Below are 19,727 nucleotides of genomic sequence, written 5' to 3'. Positions count from 1 at the left end.
GCGCGCTCCTGCCCCCGCTCGTCAGTGGGGAAGCTGATGCAGCGGACAGGTGGCTCCGATTGCCGCCTTACACCCACGATCGTTCCCCGCTGAGGGAGAAGGACAGTCGGATGTTGTAAACACAGCCGACCGTCCTTCTCCCTGAGATGATCATAGAGCCCCTGTGATCCTTCTATATAGGAACACAGGTCTCTGTGGTCATTTCAGAAGCCACTCCCCCCGCAGGATCACATTTAACCCCTTGATCACCCACAATGTTAACCCCTTCCCGGCCACTGTCATTATTACAAAAACAGTGCATATTTTTAGCACTGATTACTGTAGTAATGTCACTGGTCCCCCCAAAAGTGTCAAAAAATGTCAGTCAGGGGTCTGATCTGTCCGCCGCAATGTAGCAGTCCCACTAAAAATCGCAGATCGTCGCCATTACTAGTAAAAAAAAAAAAGGAAAACAATAAAAATTACATTAATCCTTCCCGTAGTTAATAGACGTGATAACTTTTGCGCAAACCAATTCAAATACGCTTATAGGGATTTTTTTTACCAAAAATATGTAGCAGAAAACAAATTGGCCTAAAATGTTAAAAAATTTTGATTTTTAAATTTTTTTTTTTTGTTGAGAATGTCATATAGCAGTATGTAAAAAATATTGTTTTTTTTTTTCAGAATTGTCGCTCTTTTTTTGTTTATAGGCAAAAAATAAAAATTGCGCAGGTGATGAAATACCACCAAAAGAAAGCTCTGTTTGTGGGGAAAAAAAAACATCAATTTTATTTGGGTACAGTGTTGCACGGCCGCGCAAGTGTCCGTTAAATTAACGCAGTGCCGAATCGCAAAATAGGGCCTGGTCAGGAAGAGGGCAAATCCTTCCAGTCTTAAAGTGGTTAAGTGGATAAGCATACTGAGGCTCAAAGGATCATGGGACATGTAGTATCAGGACTGGCTTCAGCTCCTCCCAGGCCCTGAGCACAGTTTTACCCCTTCCCTCCTCACTCTCGTTCAGACATTTTTGGTGACTTACTATAGGATTTCGCTTTTTTCAAGAAATGTTTATTCCTGCATTTAAAAAAAAAAAACATTTTGACACTTTAATAAAGTAAAAAGAAAAAGTAAACAGTGCCAAACATCTCACCGCCCCTCTCAACTTCAGCAGCCCGCGTCCTAAAACAGTCTGTTTTAGCATACAGGTTGTTGCAAATACGCCAGAGGGCAGTAATAGTAGGCGGCTGAACCACGGTTTTACTGCAACCAACCCCCCCCATCCTGACCGTGCACCTAAATTGCCGCTGAATATTACCCACTCAAGTGATTGGGGCAGCACTACAACCGCATGCAATGCTTTGGTTAAAAAAGGCAGTGAGGAGGTGAAATATCACCTCCTCAGCCCCCCATGATAAGCAATCTACTTCACATGTGAACAAGCCCTCAGTGAATTCCCCCCATTAGCGCCCGTACACAATGCACTATAATAGGATAAGAACGCATCTGTATCCATCCAGTATTTCATCACCATTTTTTATTGTTTGCAATTAGACGATGGAGGGGAACTGAATAACTACCACTGACATCACCAGTGACTTTCATACAGTGATCAGTGATAATAATATACACTGTCATTGTACTAATCACACTGGCTGAGAAGGAGTTAACATCAGGGGTGATCAAAGGGTTAAATATATGTCTAACTATGTGTAATGTGTGTTCAGTGTGCTGCTTTTACTAACTGATCTCTCAGTTTCTCATCCCTGCTTTGCCATGCAGGGATGAGAAACTGACAGATTGCTTACTCTGTACAGAGCTCTGTGTTGTTTACCAACACAAGAACCCTGGGCTGCCATTGGACACAGCCGATCACCAGGTCCCGGCTATGAATCATTGGGCGGGACTTGCTGACACGGGTATATTTCACAGCGGGTGCCAGTCACTGGGCACCCATGCGTGGGCCCTTAACCCGGAATTAGGCAGCGGCATACGGGTGCATCACTTTGCCTACAGCTGCAGCTCGCCTGCAGTACATTGTGGGCAGATGGGGAGCAAGTGGTTAATATTAATGGTATTATTGTGATTGTTTTTATAACTATTATTTTTATTACTACTACTATTTTCATTATTATTATGATGATTGCTGTTAATACTACTACTATTATTTTTTTCATTATTATTACTATTTTCATTATTTTTAATATTATTATTATTATTGCTACTACTATTTCCATTATTATTTTTATGAAAATTGTTGTTATTACTACTACTATTATTTTTATTTTTTTCATTATTAGTACTATTTTCATTATTATTAATATTAATAATATTACTACTACTATTTTCATTATTATTATTATTATTATTATTATTATTAATACAATTGTTGTTATTACTACTACTATTATTTTTTTTTCCATTTTTTTTTACTACTGCCAATATTATTATTATTATTATTATTGTTATTACTACTACTATTTTGTTGTTGTCACTACTACTATTTTTTTAATAGTTTAAAATTTAATAATAATAATAATATTATTATTATGAAAATTGCTGTTATTACTACTATTTTTTTTTTCATTATTACTATTTTAATTATTATTAATATTATTATTATTATTATTACTACTACTATTTTCATTCATATTATTATTATTATTATTATTATTATTATTATTATTATTATTATTATTATTATTTTTATTATTATGAAAATTGCAGTTATTACTACTACTATTTTTTTTTCATTTTTATTACTATTGTCAATATTAATAATATTAATATTATTACTACTACTATTTTCATTATTAATATTATGAAAATTGTTATAATTACTATTTTTTGTTTAATATTATTACTATTTTCATGATTATAAATATCATTTATATTGCTACTACTATTTTCATTATTATTATGAAAGCTGTTATTACTACTACTATTATTTTTTTTTTCATTTTTATTACTATTGTCAATATTAATATTATTATTATGGAAATTTGTGTTATTACTATTACTATTTTTTGTTCATTATTATTACTATTTTCATTATTATAAATAATATTATTATTACTACTACTATTTTTTTTTCCATTTTTATTACTATTGTCAATATTAATAATATTAATATTATTACTACTATTTTCATTATTAATATTATGAAAATTGTTGTTATTACTATTTTTTGTTCAATATTATTACTATTTTCATGATTATAAATATTATTTATATTGCTACTACTATTTTCATTATTATTATTATGAAAGCTGTTATTACTACTACTATTATTTTTTCTTTTGTTTTCATTTTTATTACTATTGTCAATATTAATATTATTATTATGGAAATTTGTGTTATTACTATTACTATTTTTTGTTCATTATTATTACTATTTTCATTATTATAAATAATATTATTATTACTACTACTATTTTCAATATTATTATGAAAATTGTTGTTATTACTACTACTATTATTATTTTTTCATTATTATTACTATTATTATTATTATTATTAATACTACTACTATTTTCATTATTATTATTATTATTATTACTACTATTTTTATTATATATGATTTATGTATTACCAACAGTTTGCTGGTTGTAGTCAGAAATCAGACAGTACTTTTTTTTCTTTTTTTTTTATTGTTATTTTTATATATTTAAATATTAGTACAGTTGCTTTTGTTCTGTTTTAGTTTTACGTCTAAATCTAAACATTGCACAGGGGTCAGTGTAAAATGTTTGGCTTGCACAGATTCCTCTATCTATGCAATGTATAGAGAGTGGTGCGGGTGGTGCGGGGAGGTGTCATGCACTGTCATTGTTTGCATTGTTTGTCTGCTGTGTATACAAGGTGTCCAAGCCGTTGCCTGGGAAATGAATATAACACATTCCTGGCTCACACTCTCCTCCCTGCCTTCTTCTGCACTCTGCCTGTCTTTATATTTCAGCTAAGCCAATAACTTTCCCTGAGAGCCGAGGAGATGGCCGATGACACCCTACGACACTGACCAACGCCATCGGCAATGTCAGCCCAGGATTCCTGAGTCCAGACAAAGGTACGTCCCCAAAAACTAAATCCTCTTTAATCCTCTCACCGCCTGAGCTGTTATTTCTTTTTTCGCACACATGTTAAAAAACATTTGAAATCATTTTAAATCCGAAAAGGACCTAAAAAACACCCAAAATATAAATGTTCTGCAACCTGTAGAATAAAGAGATGATATTTGCAAACATTAAGTTGCACAAAATTTGCACAACTGTTTTTTTTTTTTAACCAACAATTTTGATAACAATGCATTCAATTTAAATTTTGTGCACATAACACAATGTCATTTCCATTAAAGAAAAAAAAAATTGCAAGACAACTGTAAGTACATAGAGTAGTCTAATTTATCAAAGAATTTTCTGCACCTTATTTTTAAATGCTGATATATATTTCGTCTAGCGCGTTTTTTAAGCATGTGAAACACTTTACTTGTTATATATTTTTCTAGCAAGCGCTGTTTTTATAAAAATAATTTGTTTCGGTCTATTCCCCTATTGGGTGAACAGCACCTGCTCATTGTATTTTAGCCATCAACCAAGCACGGGTTATTTTTGTATTATTAGATACCAAATGTTGCACCTTAAAATAGCTTGATTCCACCAAATTGCATAAAATGGCGATACTCCACTTGTCTACCAGTAATATTTTTTTGCACATGTTAAAATCTCAATTTTTTGCTTGAAAAAAAACTGTAGCCCCCCTTTCTGAAAGCAGAGACCCTGGAGAATAAAATGGTGGCATCTGCAATGTTTCTATGTCAAAGGGGATTTGCTCAGTTATTTATCAAAACACATATTTTTTAGGGAAAAATACACTAGAAGAAACTTCATTCAATATCATACCTAATTTTTTTTTTTTTTTGGGCAAAATATAAAAGATGGGGTTGAATCGAGTAAATAGATACCAAACATGTCAAGTCTTAAAATGTCCTGGGTACCCGAGTTCTTATACCCATAGTAAAGAGTTGAGGAGACGGTGACAACCACCCGGGGCTATTGGGCCATCAGTGTTAAACCACTTCCTGCTTGAATGACTCTTTACTGTTGGTAGTAGAGTCCACTAACTCTGGTAAGCGCTCCTGACTCTTCCCTTTGGTGATAGTTGCATTTAGGGTGACAACTTTCCATTTCTGAACAGGTGAGGCTCCTTCCATTTTTCTGGAATCTGACTTTAACCACTTTGAGACTGGAAGGATTTGCCCCCTTCCTGACCAGGCCCTATTTCGCGATTTCACACTGCATTACTTTAACGGACAATTGCGCGGTCGCGCGACGCTGTGCCCAAATAAAATTGATGTCCTTTTTTTTCCCACAAATAGAGCTTTCTTTTGGTGGTATTTGATCACTTGTGCGATTTTTATTTTTTTTGCGCTATAAACAAAATAAAAGTCACAATTTTGAAAAAAAAAAGCAATATTTTTCACATTCTGCTATATGACATTTTTAAAAAAAAAATAAAAATAATTTTTTTTTAACATTTTAGGCCAATTGGTTTTCTGCTACATGTTTCTGGTAAACAAAATTGCAATAAGCGTATTTTGATTAGTTTGCGCAAAAGTTATTGCGTCTACAAACTAGGGGAAAGATTTATGTCATTTTTATTGTTTTTTTTTTACTAGCAATGGCGGAGATCTGCGTCTTTATGCGGGACTGCGACATTACGGTGGACAGATCGGACCCCTAACTGACATTTTTGACACTTTTGGGGGTACCAGTGACATTACTACAGTAATCAGTGCTAAAAATGTGCACTGTTACTGTAATAATGACACTGGCAGGGAAGGGGTTAACACTGTGGGTGATCAGTGGGTTAAATGTGAGCCTAGGGGAGTAATTCTAACAGTGGGGGGGCATGGCTTCTGAGATGACCATAGAGACTTGTGATCCTATATAGATGGGCTCTATGATCATTCCAGAAAGAAGAACGGTCAGCTGTGTTTACAACAGCTGCCCATCCTTCTCCCTCAGCGGGGAACGATTGCGGGTGTCAGGCAGCAATTGGAGCCGCCTGACCCGTGCATCATCTTCCCCGCTGCTGAGTGGGGGCGGGAGCGCGGCACCAGGAGCCCCCTAGCTTCCCGCGTGCATCTGACGTAGGTCTACGTCGGTTTGCGCAGGAGAGCCACCCTGCCACAGTAAAAAGGCGGCGGGTGGTGGGGAAGTGGTTAACATTTAGAGCAGGCATATCCAACCTGCGGCCCGGAGCCGCAGGCAATGCTGCCCACCGGCCGTGGAACTCCAGACAGTCTCCCGCAGTGTTGCCATCGGCTCGTTAATTTCTGGGCTGCCCGTAAATGCCCGTTACAGGTAGCGGTGCCCGTAAAAAAGATGGTCGGCGGGCCGACATTGTAAGTGAGCATGCGCCGTTTCCGATGCCTGCTTGTACAAGCACGGCCGGGCAGGCGCATGCGCAGTTGCGCAATGGCTCCATTTTTAAATGAAATGCACTCAATCGTTTTCGGTGGCGCCTCACCGCCACAGCAGAGAAGGAGGACTGGCTCGCAGACAGACACTCATCTGAGTGAGATGGACAATATTGCAGCCATAAAGGGGGCAGAGGTCGGAGGACACAGTGATGTGCCTGTGGAGGGGTGAAAAGGGGACAGCACAGAAGGACCCTGATGTCTAGAGGTAAGGGGGGCATAGGAGGAAACTACCATGTCTATGCAGCCTCTGACCAGCTCCTGTACCATGACCTCAGCCTCTGACCAGCTCCTGTACCATGACCGCAGCCTCTGACCAGCTCCTGTGCCATGACCACAGCCTCTGACCCCCCTCCTGTACCATGACCACAGCCTCTGACCCCCTCCTGTACCATGACCGCAGCCTCTGACCAGCACCTTTGCCATGACCGCAGCCTCTGACCAGCTCCTGTGCCATGACCGCAGCCTCTGACCAGCTCCTGTGCCATGACCGCAGCCTCTGACCAGCTCCTGTGCCATGACCGCAGCCTCTGACCCCCTCCTGTACCATGACCGCAGCCTCTGACCAGCTCCTGTACCATGACCGCAGCCTCTGACCAGCTCCTTTGCCATGACCGCAGCCTCTGACCATCTCCTGTACCATGTCCACAACCTCTAACCATCTCAACAATTATCAAATCACTGAAGTGGTCATGGTGGTTAGAGTGTTCCTCTGTATACTGATTCCATTTCATTTGATCATCCTCTAGTTGTGTTAAATTAGTGCGAGGGGGGCGCGCGGCGGCGTTTTATTACTTATATACCTTAACTATAGTATATATTTTATATGCGGTCGAAAACATTTCTCTACACTCAATGTGGCCCATTATAATATATAAATAGTCCTTATTGTGTGTTCATGGTTTACCCCTTCACCATTTAGTGTCCATATATTATTAATTCTTTCCTTCTTCCAAGTGACACCGCTCTGCTCTTTGGCCTCTCACCTGAAAAAGTATTATCTCCCAGTTGGTGGTGCTGTGTAGTCAGCTCGCCTCTAGGTGTCCTCTGTACTCTTCCACAGTACTCTATTCTCTATGATGGTAGTGAGTACTCTAGGATGCTTCTAGGGTTCCTCTCTCCATCTAATCCGGGATGAAGTGTATGTAAAAGATACTTTCATGGTGTAGTACGTTTGGAACAATTTATTTAAAATAAGCAGCTGAAAACTCACATTTAAAATCATAAAAACCAGCAACAATCCACAAGCACCGTATCTACATAACTTCCGTTATACCTTCGCCCACACCCTACGCTTTACGTCCAGCCCACGTGACTGGCGAGCTAAGTTATCATTGTAGTTAACTGTGAATTACAGGTCTAGAATGATTGCTCTCAATCCAATGACACCTCACATAATGTTTACATACATGTGCTTGCTGTATGCTATGCTTTTTATATGTGGTTTGTACGGCCGTGATAAGAGTGCTTAAAATAAAAAAATAAAGTTTTAAAACATTTTTATTTATTTTTACATTTTTAAATTATTGTTGTCTATTTTGTAACGCTATTGCTATCACTAGGAGATTAAGAAGCCTCCAATGTGGTAGCATGGGCAGGTAACAGGTACTCTTTATGGAGACATTGGGGGTCTAGTAGACTCCCTATGCCTCTCCTGCCCTGCAATGCAGCTATTGCAGCACATATTGTAATTGAATAGCTGCATCCTAGCTGAGGAATAACAGCTGTGACCCCTGAAGTGGTGTAACACATGTCACTTTTGGGGTCATTAGTCACAGGAGGGGTCAGGGAATGGATGTTCTCCAAGTTCTGCCTAGGTTAGTGCCAGTTTTATCGGAAAACCTTTATCGGAACACTGCAGCTGGTTTGAATCAGTTTATTAAAACATCAGAGGTTTATTGGGACTTTAGGGATTTTTTTGACCACTTTTGTTTTCCCTGCCCTCCACCCTAGCTGAGCAAGTAAAAAATGGGCTCGACCTGCTTCTTACTCTGGCAAGAGCCAACATGGTTTGAGACATAGAGGTGTTTATTGAGACATCACAGGTTTTTTTTTTTAAGACATCAGAGGTTTATTGGGACATCAGGGTGTTTATTGGGACATCAGGGTGTTTATTGGGACATCAGGGTTTATTAAACCCCTATTGTTTTCATAAAATGGGCTCGACCTGCTACTTACCCTGCCCAGAGCCACCATGGTTTGAGACATCAGGGTGTTTATTGAGACATCAGAAGTTTATTGAAACATCAGGGTTTATTAAACCCCTATTGGTTTCCCTGCCCTCCACCCTAGCAGAGCAAGCAAAAAATGGGTTCTACCTGCTTCTTACACTGCCCAGAGCCACTGGGGTTTGAGACATCAGAGTGTTTATTGAGACATCAGAGGTTTATTGAAACATCAGAGGTTTATTGAGACAACAGGAATTTATTCGACCCCTATTGTTTTCCCTGCCCTCCACTCTAGCAGAGCAAGTATAAAATGGGTTCGACCTGCTTCTTACTCTGGCCAGAGCCACTGGGGTTTGAGACATCAGGGTGTTTATTGAGACATTAGGGGTTTATTGAGATATCAAGGTGTTTATTGGGACATCAAAGGTTTATTGAGACATTAGGGTTTTTTGACCCCTATTGTTTTCCCTGCTCTCCATCCTAGCAGAGCAAGCATAAAATGGGCTCTACCTGCTTCTTACCCTGCCCAGAGCCACTGGGATTTGAGACATCAGGGTGTTTATTGAAACATCAGAGGTTTATTCAACCCCTATTGTTTTCCCTGCCCTCCGCCGTAGCAGAGAAAGTATAAAATGTACTCAACCTGCTCCTTACCCTGACCAGAGCCACTGAGGTTTGAGACATTAAGGATTTATTCTACCCCTATTGTTTCCCTGCCATCCACCCTAGCAGAGCAAGTATAAAATGTACTCAACCTGCTTCTTACCCTGGCTAGAGCCACCAGAGTTTGAGACATCAGGGTGTTCATTGAAATATCAGGGGTTTATTGAGACATCAGGGTTTATTCAACCCCTATTGTTTTCCCTGCCCTCCACCCTAGCAGAAGAAGCATTAAATGTGCTCGATCTGCTGCTTACCCTGGCCAGAGCCACTAAAGGTTTGAGACATCAGGGTGTTTATTGAGACAGCATTGGTTTATTGAGAAATAAGGGGTTTATTAAAAGATTGGGGTTTATTCAACCCCTATTGTTTTCCCTGCCCTACACCCTAGCAAAGCATTCGAAAACTGAGCTTGACCTGCTTCTTCCCCTGGCCAAAGCCACCGGGTTTGAGACATCAGGGTGTTTATTGAGACATCTGGGGTTTGAGGCATCAGAGGTTTATTGAGGCATCAGGGGTTTGAGACATCAGAGGTTTATTGAGACATTAGGGATTTATTTGACCCCTATTGTTTTCCCTGCCCACCACCCTAGCAGAGCAAGTATAAAATGGACTAAACCTGCTTCTTACCCTGGCCAGAGCCACTGGGATTTGAGACATCAGGGTGTTTATTGAGACATCGGGGGGGGGGGGTTATTGAGACATTAGGGGTCTATTTGACCCCTTCTGTTTTCCCTGCCCTCCACTCTACTTGAGCATGCAAAAACTGGGCTTGACCTGCTTCTTACCCTGGCCAGAGCCAACCGGGTTTGACAGCTGTAAACTGAGAAATGCTACCTTATGTAAACCGTGACCTGTTGGTGACACCTCAGTCAGAGTACTGGGGTACTGGAGGCACTGGATGAGCACACTCCCAACACAGAACAACAGAACAGTGCCATGGTATGTATGCCTATAGGTGGCAACATAGCATTAAAGGCCACCGCCATACTGCCACATACTGAATATGCCGGTCTTATCAGAAATCTGGAGAGCTGTTAACATCCTGTACTCTCTCTTTTATCAGCTACATTGTTCTCAGCTTTCTCTGAAGACTACAGAACACATCCATGCTACCGTATGTTATGGAGATGAAGGGAGGGGGAGGTGTTTGGTAGTCCTGTCCTAGGATGACAGTGCTTCTTCGTCATAAGTAAGTGTGGTCACCCTGGGACTGGATGTGGGTTACTGGCGGAATCACCTGGTGGAAAAAAAAAAATAAAAACAGAAAACGGATGCAGCCACTGTATCTAGTAAACTGGAATATATTTTTCTCAGGTTTAGATATTCTGTACTTGCAACTGCTGTTTCCTTTTTTCCCCAATCTGTGTGGCATGAGACACAATGTATCCCTTGTCAGGTCTTTGTAATTGTGTTGGATTGCAAAAATGAGACCTGGCATCTTTTCAAAGCTTTTCGGCCAAGTTACTGTTGTCACCAACCGACAGGTCTATTCACGTCCAGCCTATGCAGGAAGTCAGAGCCTTGTGCAATATTTTAATATGGAGCCACCTAATCCCTAAAAAAAATAACCTTACCGGCCTTACAAATGTCACTCACATCTCATATCTTGAGCAACAGAGTTGCAATGCAGCAGTGTCTGTCCATACTTTCCTTCTGATTTGCTGTCACCAGCTGGAGGGGGATACCTTGCAGCATGCATACCTGACATATTTCTGCCCGGCTATGCCACTATTCTTGGCCCCTCTAATGAGGAAGGGAGGTGGGTGGGGGCATAGGTACCCAAGTCAAGGTACCTATTAGATGTATCTAGTGCCTAGCAGTTTTTATACCCCGGAGGAACTATTAATCAGTGCCGGGACAAGGTCATCGGGTGCCCCCGGGCGAAGATGGCAAACTGCGTCCCCCCCCTAAATACTTAAAACAAATTACATTTGGTTTACGTAATTCAATAGAAATATACTTCACTCACACATTTTATTATATGTATTTTTATTAGAGGCACTTAAAGTGCTTTGAAAAAATAATGCAGCAAATGTTCAATGGGGGGGGGGGGGGGGGGCTTATTAACCACTTGAGCTCTGGAAAATTTAACCCCCTTCCTGACCATCCATTTTTTGCTAATTAGAACTGTGTTACTTTAACTGGTATTATAAATAAGTGTATAAGTGTATATCACTTTTGTGTGAACGCTATAGTGCCTACAAAGATGTGATATATATATACAGGATTTTTTTTTTTTTATGGCAGAGATTAGCAACCTATAGTGGGACTGTGATAGTGACACTAACTGACACTTTGTGGGAACTGACTAACTGCCACTGACATAACCAGTGACACTAATACAGTGATTATATTATACATATAATATATACAATAGATTATATATGTCACTGTACTAATGACACTGACTTGGGAGGGGTTAACATCTAGGGGCAATCAAGGGGTTAATTGTGTGCCTAACAATGCGTGCTGCTTTTTACTACTGCTTTGCAGGGAAAATAGAAAAAAAAGGGGTTATCCCTTCTGTAAAGAGCCCTGTATTTATTACCAACATAGGGCTCTGGGCTGTGATGTGACACAGCTGGTTAGCAGGTCGTGGCCATGAATCATTGGTTGGGATCTGCTGACAGACTCCCGATGTGTCAAATCACAGGAGAGTAGGTGGGCGGGGGCATGTGTCCAAAATCCTGAAACAGGCAGTGACGTACGGGTACATCACAGTGCCTGTAACTGCCACCTGTTCTATCAGATTACTGCTACCCATCAGATTGTGTAATGGAAGTGACGTTCCGACCAAAAAATACTTACTGCGCATGCGCTATGCGTTCCAACATGTGTTCCACGCCGCTATGCGTTCCAAACACTTTATTATCTGACGGGTAGCGGTAATCTGATAGAACGCCCATGCGGACATCTTACTACACCCAGCTAGGTCTTGAATTTCAGAGTAAAGTGAGCGTATATAAATAAATATAGTATATTGATATCTGTGATGCTGTTTGGATGTTTCATTTTGAAAGCATAAATGTTTAGTGATGAGCAGGGCAGGTATGCCAACATGGCCTATGCCACCTTCCTACTGCTGGCATACAGCTTCTTTAAAAATGTAACATCAACAGCATCACAGATATCAATATACTATTTTCATTTATATCTGCACACTTTTTTGCTGAAATTAAAGATGTAGCTGCGTGTAGTAACATATCTGCATAGGTGTTCTATCAGATTACCGCTACCCATCATGGAACGCATGTTAGAAAGCATAGCGCATGCGCAGTAAGTGTTTTATGTCAGAAAGTCTCTTAAATTACACAATCTGATGGGTAGAGGTAATCTTACAGAGCGTCACCCCGTTGCAGTATATGTACTGTGGCGGGTCGACAAGTGGTTAATTGCCAATGGTATTTGTAATATGCAGCATGAGGGGTTAATGTACTGCCACTGGTCACTGATGCATATGTAATTAATTAATTAACCCTCTCATGCTGCATATTACAAATACCATTGGTAATTAACCTCCCCCCCCCCAATCCAAACAGTTAACAAATGAATCTGCTGGTGGCAATCTGCTTACTTGTTGTGTGATACACACATGCTTCCTCTTCCTCTTCTTCTCATTCGCAGGTCCCAGCTCTGACTGGATGCAGAACTCTATGCTCCTCCCCCATCCCGCGGCCTGCTGGCCTCTCAGTGATGTCATGCAGGGCGGGGACTAGGAAGTGCCTGTTTGGCAGAGATACTATGCCTGATCTGTGCCAGACAGGGAAGTGAAGAGCTGGTCCATCCTAGGCTTGTGCCGGGTGCAGGAACTCACTCTGCACAACATTGTAGCTATGAAGCAGTAGCACGACCGGCGTGTACAGTCACAGACAGTGTACTTGTCCAGCCAGATTGTAGCTGAACACTGCTGCCACTTCACCTGCGGCTGCGCCGCCCTTCCTCCAGTAATTTGTTCCGCCCAGGGCTTCTGCCTCTTGCGCCCCCTTGTACCGGCCCTGCTATTAATTAATTTTTTGTGTAGTATGCCTCTTACATTGGTGGTCAGAGAAGAAAGTTCCACCTACAGCAGTGGACAAAATGCTATCCTTACAGACAAAGAGATCATTGGTGTAATGTAACTGGCTCTGCCAAGTAGCCTTGGACCCTGAACGATGCAGGTACCATAATAAGGGAGATAAATCAGACATAACATAATGTAGTTTCTTCTCAGATGAGTGCCACATATCCTTTATAGGCCCTGACAAAGCCAATTTTGGCGAAATGCGTCGGAACATGAGTATTTGCTCTATGAGCACTCAACTTTTCAATTGTATAATCTGATAGCAATATCTGGATTTATTTATTCTTGTCATTATTGTCATATGACTTTTAAACTTATTCTATTGAATAAAATGTATATTTTTATAACAATATCAAACTCCTTTGTCTGGCCTGTAAAGTCTGATATCCAAGTGTTCTCTTTTTCCTTAGCAGCCACAACTCAAAGGACCCTTTAACAACCTCTGGAGGAACTCTAGTGTTCCACAGAACCCTGGTTGAGAATAGCTGGGCTTTTGGATATATAGTAAAGTATATAGTATATATAGTGAAGGGGAAGTTCAGCTGTGGGTTCTGTCACCTGGATGGCACCTTGTGAGTTATAACAGACCACCTATGCTGACTGATTTGGTCACCAAGCCACAACTCCCTAGCAACCTCTGGAGGAACCCTAGGGTTTCCAATGAGGAAAGGAAGTGGGCATTGAGGAACGTATTAGATGTATCCAGTGCCTAACAACGTTTTTACCCCAGAGGAACCATTGAATAATTTTCAGGTCTTGGGGAACCCTAGCTAAAATGATTTTATTGGGGGTAAGTGGGTAGTATGCCTCTTACATTGGTGATCAGAGAAGAATTTTTCACTTACATGTAGCACCCCAGTAGGCTACTAGTGTTACATTTAGTTTTTGGCCTCTCTGTAGTGATGTACCGAACTGTTCGCCGGCGGACAGTTCCCGGCGAACTTAGCATGTTCGCATTCGCCGCTGTGGGCGAACATATGCGATGTTCGGTCCGCCTCCTATACATCATCATTGAGGCAAACTTTGACCCTGAACCTCACAGTCAGCAGACACATTCCAGGCCAATCAGCATACCTCCCTCCCACACCCTCCCACCTCCTATAAATAAGCAAGGGCAGCATCCATCTTAGATCATTTCTGAAGCAGTGTGTTACTGAGAGCAGGGAAAGTGCTGCTGCTGCTGCTGCTGTTATAGCTAGGGACAGTTAGTCAGTGTTCCCGGTCTTGTTGTTAGCCAGTGTTCTTGGTACACTCCTGCTGTAAGGACAGCACCCCAAAAGCCCTTCCTAGGGCTGGTATTTGAGTTTTTTTTTTGGATATATATATATATATATCTATTATCCCCAAAAAGCCCTGTTTAGGGCTGGTATTTGTGTAATTTTTTTTTGTTCTGTGATATATATATATATATATCTATTGTCCCCAAAAGCCCTTTTGAGGGCTGGTATTTGTGTAATTTTTTTTGTTCTGTGATATATATATATATATATATATATATATACCTATTGTCCCCAAAAGCCCTTTTGAGGGCTGGTATTTGAGTATTTTATATATATATATATATATATATATATATATACCACCACACTCATTTCGGGTGGTACAGGCACAGTACCTTGCATTTTAAAAAATATTTTTTTTCCTCTGTCATAATTGCAGTGAGTGCTGTGTCAGGTCCACAGAGTGTACTGTACCCACTGCAGTGCACTGCCCACTACTGATATATATATACAGTGGCGCAGCATCTTGTTGCAAATTGAAAAATAAAAATATTTTTTATTATTGCAGTTGCCTGGGCTGCCAGTGACTGTCAGGTCCACAGAGTGTACTGTGCCCACTGCAGTGCCACTGCCCACCCACCACTGATATATACGGTGGCAGGCATGACTTTTTTTGGATTAGTGTCTGGGGGGGGGGGGGGGGGGTCTAAAAAGCGTACCTGTGAAGTTTCAGCTCTGTAGCATGTCCAGAACCAGAAAAAAAAGATCATATAGGTGTAAAAGGGGTTCCCACCATCCCTGCTCTACTGAAAAATTATCTTTTTTTTCTGGTTCTGGACATGCTACAGAGCTGAAACTTCACAGGTACACTTTTTAGACCCCCCCCAGACACTATATCACACACAAAAAAAAAAAGTTCTTAAAAATTGTCATTTTTGATAGAGAGCCAATTATTGAAAAAAAAAAAAAAAAACTTAAAAAAAAAAAAAATGTCTTTGGATTTAGTGTCTGGGGGGGGGGGGGGGTCTAAAAGGTGTACCTGTGAAGTTTCAGCTCTGTAGCATGCCCAGAACCAGAAAAAAAGGATCATATAGGTGTAAAAGGGGATCCCACCATCCCTGCTCTACTGAAAAATTATCTTTTTTTCTGGTTCTGGACATGCTACAGAGCTGAAACTTCACAGGTACACTTTTTAGACCCCCCCAGACACTAAATCACACACAAAAAAAAAAGTTCTTAAAAATTGTCATTTTTGATAGAGAGCCAATTATTGAAAAAATTAAAAAAAAAAAAAAACGTAAAAAAAAAAAATTCTTTGGATTTATTGTCTGGGGGGTCTAAAAAGTGTACCTATGAAGTTTCAGCTCTGTGGCATGTCCAGAACCAGAAAAAAAATTAGAATTAGGGTTAGGGCTAGGGTTAGGGCTAGGGTTAGGGTCAGGGCTAAGGTTAGGGTCATTTTTAGTGCTTAGGGTTAGAGGGTTAGGGTTAGAGGGGTAGGGTTACTAACTCTAACCCTAAGTATCTCACCGTAACCCTAACCCTATCGACCTAACACTAAACCTAACCCTAACCCTGTAACCATAACCCTAACCCTCTAACCTTAACCTTAACCCTCTAAGCCTAGCCATAAAAATAACCCTAGCCCTAACCCTAGCCCTAACCCTAACCCTCTAAGCCTAGCCATAAAAATAACCCTAACCCTAAACCTAACCCTAGCCCTAACCCTAATCCTAACCCTAGCCCTAACCCTAACCCTAACCCTAACCCTAGCCCTAACCCTAACCATAGCCCTAACCCTAGCTCTAGCCCTAACCCTAATTTGTAATTTGTTTCTGGTTACGGACATGCTACAGAGCTGAAACTTCACAGGTACACTTTTTAGACCCCCCCAGACGCTAAATCCAAAGAAATGTTTTATTTCTTTTTTTTTTTTTTTTTAATTTTTCCAATAATTGGCTCTCTATCAAAAAGGACAATTTTTAAGAACTTTTTTGTGTGATTTATTGTCTGGGGGGTCTAAAAAGTGTACCTGTGAAGTTTCAGCTCTGTAGCATGTCCAGAACCAGAAAAAAAAACTAGAATTAGGGTTAGGGCTAGGGTTAGGGTTAGGGTTAGGGCTAGGGTTAGGGTCAGGGCTAAGGTTAGGGTAATTTTTAGTGCTTAGGGTTAGAGGGTTAGGGTTAGAGGGGTAGGGGTAGGGTTGCTAACTCTAACCCTAAGTATCTCACCGTAACCCTAACCCTTTCGACCTAACACTAAACCTAACCCTAACCCTCTAACCATAACCCTAACCCTCTAACCTTAACCCTAACCCTCTAAGCCTAGCCATAAAAATAACCCTAACCCTAAACCTAACCCTAGCCCTAACCCTAACCCTAACCCTAGCCCTAACCCTAACCCTAACCCTAGCCCTAACCCTAATTCGTAATTTGTTTCTGGTTCCGGACATGCTACAGAGGGGGTCTAAAACGTGTACCTGTGAAGTTTCAGCTCTGTAGCATGTCCAGAACCAGAAAAAAAATTAGAATTAGGGTTAGGGCTAGGGTTAGGGTTAGGGCTAGGGTTAGGGTTATTTTTAGTGCTTAGGGTTAGACGGTTAGGGTTAGAGGCATAGGGGTAGGGTTACTAACTCTAACCCTAAGTATCTCACCGTAACCCTAACCCTAGCCCCTAACACTAAACCTAACCCTAACCCTTAAAGCCCAGTTCCTGTCCCATTTTGGTCGGTTCTGGTCTGTTTGCGGTTGTTTGCGGTGCGTTAAACGGGGAGTTTGGTCTGTCAGAGTTTGGTCTGTCTCTGTGAAACGGGCATAACCCTTACACTACCTGATCGATACAACATCATACCTGATCGTATACACACACTGGATGTTTTAAAGCACGTTATTCCAAACAATTTAGGAATGTTAGGTGATTTATGCCCTTTATGGAATAAAACCCGACTCTGCGTCAACTACGTAATTTTCCATGGGAGTTTTGCCATGGATACCCCTCCGGCATGCCACAGTCGAGGTGTTAGTCCCCTTGAAACAACTTTTCCATCACTATTGTGGCCAGAAAGAGTCCCTGTGGGTTTTAAAATTAGCCTGCCTATTGAAGTCTATGGCGGTTCGCCGGTTCACGAACATTTGCCGATGTTCGCGTTCGCCGTTCGCGAACTGCAAATTTTAGGTTCACGACATCACTACCTCTCTGTAGCCTATGAAAGCAATAATTGTTTAATAGTGTCTGCTCTGGGTTTTTCTGGTGCAGGCTCAGTTACTTTCTCCTACATTCCATTGAGTTATGGCATATATGAAAGAACACAGACTCTGGCCTGCATCTTATGACCTTTTCAGCCAATCCCTGGTCAGTGGAGTATGTGATCAGCAGGGGGCTGAGAGGGGTATAAATAGGCTGGAACCTAGAGCAGAGGTCTTTTGTTCCTGGGCGAGTAAGACCCAGTACGAGGGCGGTGGCATCTCTGGAGATTACCTGCAGCCTGCAAGAATTAATTTTGGGGTCCTAGATTCTGCTTTGGGGGGGGGACCTCTGGCTTAGCCTCTTGAATTTTTGTAGAGAACTCATCTAAGGATCCAGGACACAGTATTCAGGAAACAGTGAGTACCAGCCTCTCAGACTTGGAAACTTTCTTTAGTTTAATTTGGGAGAGCTTGTTCATAGTATCCAGGACTATACTCCTGTTGAGGAGTCCCTGTTTAGTACTAGTTCACCTGCACTTTAACCACTATAATACAGGGCACTTTTACCCCTTCCTACCCAAGCCAATTTTTAGGTTTCAGTGCTGTCACACTTTCAATGACAATTGCTCAGTCATGCAACATTGCACCCATATGAAATTTGTATCATTTTTTTTTTCAAACAAATAGAGCTTTCTTTTGGTGGTATATAATAACCACTGGGTTTTTCATTTTTTTTTTTTTTTGCTAAATAAAGAAAAACAACTAAACTATTTGAAACCCCCACATTGACCTCAGGGGGTTCCTATCTGGGTGACCCAGGATGTGTCCCGCCATAGGAGAAGAATGTAGAATGCCTGGCTCAAGGATGTGCTGCCATATTACATGGGCTCTCCTCTGCCTACCAGGAATAATACCCTGTGACCGACCCCTCTCTCCTGGATCTTCCAGGATGTCTTCCAGGTTGTGGTGACCTTGTTGGGATCTTCCAGGACTGGGAGTGATGGGAAAGTCCTGAACCCTCTCCCCTCCATCATCCTGGATAAGAGTATAGGGAGGACTCAGCCTCACCTGCAGCCTTTCCCACACCGACTATAGCTGTGGCTATAGTCAGCTCTCTCATCCGACAGAAGAGACAGGCAAGGGAATCCAACAGTGATCGGGTGTGTACCTCAAAGAGATGTAGCAGCACCCAGCAAGGACTACCGCTCCCTGTGCGAGAGGTATGTCCGGGGGTGTTCACTAAAGTCCACTTCTGTAGTGGGGGAAAGAAGCTGGTCCAGAGAAAACCAAGTCAGTGCATGACAGCTACTTACACTTCATACATCCCTCCATACATCTATCCCCCCCATCCACTCTTTCCTCCTTCCATTCATCCATCCATCCCTCCATTCATAAACCTGTCCATCCTTCCATTCCTTCACCCCTACTTCCATCCATCTATTAATCCATCCATCCATCCATTAAATTAGGGGGTGCACAAGTTTAGTCAGGCCTAGGGCAGCACAAAACCTAAATACACCACTGTATATATATATATATCTGAAAATTAATCAGTCCTAATGTACTGATGCCCTATCTCATTTCTTGAGGCCTGAAAATGCCAAGGCAGTACAAATATCCCCCACATTAACCCCTTTTTGGAAAGTAGACAGTCCAATGTATTTAGTATGAGGCATGGCAAGTTTTTGAAAGTTGTAATTGTTTGTGTCACAATTATTTGGAAAATAAAGATTTTTTTTTTTTTTTTTATGAACTATCACCAGTGCAGTACAGTGTCATCATATAACTGGTGTGGCAGTGATCAGGGACACTGACTGGTGACAGCATGAAAAATAAAAATGTAATAATTTTTTTTTTCAATTTTGTTTTTCTTTTTTATTTATTTTTTTGCTCTGTGATCAGGATTTTTTTTCACACATTATGATTGCTTCTACCAATGAATTTCATTGGTATAAGCAACCATTTTACTGAATG

At 41.0% G+C, this 19,727-nt stretch overlaps 1 protein-coding gene across 1 annotated transcript in view; it reads left to right on the top strand.

Moving 5' to 3' along the window:
- Positions 1–3,853: 3,853 nt before the first annotated feature.
- Positions 3,854–19,727, top strand: part of LOC309551708 (uncharacterized protein) — a 55,384-nt gene continuing 39,510 nt past the window's right edge. Inside the window, exon 1 of the mRNA XM_082252393.1 lies at positions 3,854–4,045. The gene's annotated coding sequence lies outside the window, so the exon portion shown is untranslated. The remainder of the gene's footprint in view (positions 4,046–19,727) is intronic.

This window comes from Pelophylax lessonae (assembly GCF_965119305.1).
Source record: "Pelophylax lessonae genome assembly, chromosome: 3".
In the NCBI taxonomy this organism is placed as follows: domain Eukaryota; kingdom Metazoa; phylum Chordata; class Amphibia; order Anura; family Ranidae; genus Pelophylax; species Pelophylax lessonae.
The sequence above is the reverse complement of the archived record's forward strand: the minus strand, read 5'-3'. Positions and strand labels throughout refer to the sequence as shown.